This window comes from Orcinus orca, chromosome 5 (assembly GCF_937001465.1).
Source record: "Orcinus orca chromosome 5, mOrcOrc1.1, whole genome shotgun sequence".
Taxonomy (NCBI): Eukaryota; Metazoa; Chordata; class Mammalia; order Artiodactyla; family Delphinidae; genus Orcinus; species Orcinus orca.
The window spans coordinates 10,834,756-10,839,495 of NC_064563.1; positions in this window are offsets into that span (position 1 = coordinate 10,834,756).

The window sequence follows — 4,740 nt, forward strand, 5'->3', positions numbered from 1 at the left end:
GGTTTCTCCGCCTTTTTAAAGAATGCTCTTCGTTTCAAGAGGAAGAGGTGTGTCACAGTGAACTCAGCTGTGGGAAATCCCAGCTGTGATTGCGAAGCACACGCCCATTTACTGTGCATCTGTTAATGTGGTCCTTAGGGAATGACCTATACATGTTATCTGCTTAACTTTTCTCCTATGAGTCATGCAGACAAATACAGTGGCAGGAGACCCTGACCAAGCATTTTCGCCAAAGCACAGAAAATGTCATCAACCCCCTCTCCCCACTCAAGTTTGTGTCTCTGTGCAAACACGATTCTCATTATTCTCTGCAACCCACTTCCTCCCCTCCCAGCATGAGTTCCCTCAATTAGAAACAGAAGTAAGATGGGCGAGTTCAGTGCTGGCTTGTACTTCCCTTTCAGGAAACTCTTATTTTCCTTCACCCTCCCTGGATGCCCAGTGTCCTCAGTTGGCTCCACTCTGCTACCATCAACACCAGTATTTCACAGAGTTTATGCTTCTCCCAAACAGCTGGAACATGCAAAGTTAACATGCCCAGTATTCACCAACAATCCTGCCACTCTTACACTAGAACCATGAAGCCTCCATCTGCCAAAACAGAGGAATCCAGTTATTTCCAGAAACTGCCCTTCCTCATATGTGTAGAGAGACTCATTCAGGTTCTGGATACAGTCCTGGAGTATTTTTTTTATAGCTTGTTAATGGGACAGAATGTCAAACCCCTTACTAGGATATCTCACGAAATAATTTGGACCATTGGGTGGAGAGCCAAAATGGTCCAGGAAGGTTCAGTGAGGTAGCATCCTGGGACCTCTACCTTGGGCGAGAGTGAAGAGGGAGGGTCATCCAGTCATGAATATACTAGGCCAGTGCTGTGGGAACTACCAGCTCCAGGCTACAGGGCTGGTCCTTTAGAGAGGAGGCCCACCAGCTGAATCCCAGTATACAAAAAGCCACACTTGGGCTGATGCTGTTATTCAGGGCATCCAGATTGGTAGGTAAAGAATAGTAGTACACGGATGTCTGTGAGACTCACTCTAAGCCCTATCCATTGGTGAGCGCAGGCTTGCAGGCACATCACTAAGCTTGATTAGGTCTGTTCAGGAATCGCGCTGACTTGAGCCTGCAGGTTTAGTACCTGTTGCTAAGCAGGGATAGCACAGGTAAGAAGCAAAGCTACAGATAATTATTTTTCCATGATAGGTAATAGGTTTGGTTAGTTCTCCACTGAAGGGGGTAAATATTCCAATGTTGATCATTAGGCAAATATAGGTGCTCAGACAGAAAAGTGGAAGTTTGCAGACCTGTCCTAGACCTTAAAGAAAGGAGGGTTTTTTAGGTATGGACTCCTTCCTTGGATATGCTAGACTGACTATTACCCCTGGAGAAAGGATTAGAGGAAACGACACTTTGCGGGAGAATGGGGGGTGGGTGTTGCAAGTTCCAAAGAGCAGGCCATGCTTCAGAAACTAGGTATCTGACCTCACAGTACCTAGTATTTGTTGTTAGTATTTGTTTCCCATTTGTCATCTTTTATCTGGCACAATGGTTCTCAACCCCGTTTGCACAGACAATCACTTGAGGAGATTTTAAAACTCTCTGAGCCCCACCCGAAAGATTTTAGTCAGAATCTCTGAGGGTTGAGCCCGAGCATGATATATTCAGTATCTATAATATCTATCGATCTATCTACCAATCAATGTATGTATCTATCTACTGATTTTACATTTACACATACATATATGTATGATCTCTAAGTATACATTGTGTTTGTGTATATATATATATATATAATCAGTATATAGGTATATATATAAAATCAATATACATATATATGATCAGTATATATGAGACATATTTAATCAGATTAATAAAATGATTTTATATGTATATATGTGTGTGTATGCATTTTTTTAAACACTCCAGGTGATTCCAATGTGCAGCCAGAATCAAGAATCACTGCTTTAATAAACTTTCTCAGAAACATCCCCACTCGGCCTCACCTTTGCTGCTGAGAGTATGACGCAAATACACAAAACCAGAATGGTCATAACAGTGGTTTTATTCAGAGTAGGTTACATGAGCTGGGGTGGCTAAAGATTTGCAATACAAGATCTAGTTTCCCCTCTCCATACAAATATTGATAGTTTCTGAGCATATCAATCGGCTTTTTAAAAGGTAGACAAAACTTTTCTTAGAGCAACTCTCTGAAAAATGACTTAATTGTTAAAACAATTTTAATAACTCTGTGGTAATATATTTTAAAAATTTAGCTCTACCAAGGGATGTCAATATCTAATGAAAAACAAAATGTGTCTAATATTTGGTTTGCTGACAAGCCGAAGGATGATATTTAGGGAATGGGGAGCAGGAACCTCCTGAAACTTCTCAGCAGAGAGCTTGCCCAGTTGTATAAGACCAGCCCTTGTCCCTGGCACTTTTCCTCCTAAAAAGTGCTTATTTGAATGTCTCATTCATAAGCAGCAATTCTCACTTGAAAGATTCACATTGGCTATAGCTCATGCAATAGAAGACTATGGCGCAATGAGAGTGGGTTTTTTTTTTTCTTTTAATCTTTTTGTGCTTAAAAGTATCTACTGGTGATAGCCTTGGAGGAGATAGTTTGGAGAGAGTTTTCTTGTTTGCCTTTGAAGATAGTCAATGAATATAATATGTATTCAGGAACACATTTAAAATGTTATGTTTTGTAGATGGAATCCATAAATCAACTAGTTTTTTTTTTTTTTTTTTTTTGCGGTACGCGGGCCTCTGGCTGTTGTGGCCTCTCCCGTTGCGGAGCACAGGCTCCAGACACGCAGGCTCAGCGGCCATGGCTCACGGGCCCAGCCGCTCCGCGGCATGTGGGATCCTCCCGGACTGGAGCAAGAACCCGTGTCCCCTGCATTGGCAGGCGGACTCTCAACCACTGTGCCACCAGGGAAGCCCCTAGTTGTTTTTTTTTTTAAGCTATATACTTTGGAGATATTTATCTGGTTGTAGCAATGATTCTCACAAGCAGATTTTTTCCAGCTTTATTGCAATATAAGTGGCATACAACATTGTGTAAGTTTAAGGTGTACAATGTGATGATTTGATACTTGTATGCATTGTGAAATAATTACCACGAAGGTTAGTTAACACTTCTATCACTTCACATAGTTACCATTTGTTTTTCGGTATGGAGAGAAGATTTAAGATATACTCTTTTAGCGACTTTCAAGTATATAATACAGTTAATTATAACTAAACATTGTTAATTATAAGCACCATGCTGTACCTTCGACCCCCAAAACTTATTCATCTTCTAACTGGAATTTGGTACCCTTTGATCAGCATCTCCCCATTCCCCTCACCTGCCACCCCCTAATAACCACTGTTCTACTCTGTTTCTATGAGTTTGGTTTTTTAGATTCCACATATGTGGGAGAAAATACAGTATTTGCTTTTCTCTGTCTGATTTATTTCACTTAGCATATGCCCTCAAGGTCCATCCACATGGTCACACAAAAGGCAGAACTTCCTTCTTTTTTTGTGGCTGAATAATATACCACATCTTCTTAATCCATTTATCTATTGATGGACGCTTAAGTTGTTACCGTGCCTTGGCTATCATGAATAACGTTGCAATGAACATGGGAGTGCAGATATTGATTCTGTATCACTTTGAGATAGTGATTTCATTTCTTCAGATATATACCCAGAAGTGAGATTGCTGGATCATATGGTAGTTCATTCTATTTTTAATTTTTTCAGGAACCACCATACTATTTTCCATATGGGCTGTACCAATTTACATTCCTACCAACAGTGTACAAGTGTTCTCTTTTTCAAAAACATTTTTAAAATCTACTCTTTATTGGTTTAAAAAAATTCATGAAACCCCTTACACCATATATAAAAATTAACTCAAAATGGATCAAAGACCTAAACTTAAGAACTAAAACCACAAAACTCATAGAAGAAGAAAACATGGGAACAAATCTTCATGATTTTAGATTTGGGAATGGTTTCTTATATATGACACCAAAAGCACAGGCAACAGCAACAACAAAAAAATGGGTAAACTGGACTTCATTAAAATTAAAAACTTTTGTGTATCAAAGGACACTATCAAGAGAGTGAAAAGACAACTTACAGAATGAGAGAAAAGATATGGAAATCACATATCTGGTAAGGGTTTAATATCCAGAATAAATACAGAACTCCTTCAACTCAGCAACAAAAAGACAAATAATCCAATTTCAAAATGGGCAAAGGACTTGAATGAACATCTCTCCAAAGAAGACATACCAATGGCCAGTAAGTATATGAAAAGATTCTCAACATCTTTAGGCATTAAGGAAATGCAAATCAAAACCACAATGAGATATCACTTCAAAGCTATTAGGATGGCTATTAATAAATAAATAAATGAACAAACAAACAGCAGAAAATAAGTGTTGGTAAGGATGCAGAGAAATTGGACCATTGTACATTGAAGGTGGGAATGTAAAATGGTGCAGTCAATGTGAAAAACAGTTTAATGGTTCCTCAAAAAGCTAAATATAGAATTACCATGTGACTCAACAATTCTATTCCTAAGTATATGCCCCAAAAGAATTGAAAACAAAGACTCAAGGAGATACCTGTATGCCAGTGTTCATTGCAGCATTATTAACAATAGCCAAAATGTGGAAACAACCCAAGTGTCCCTTGACAGATGAATGGATAAACAAAATGTGGTATATCCACATTTTG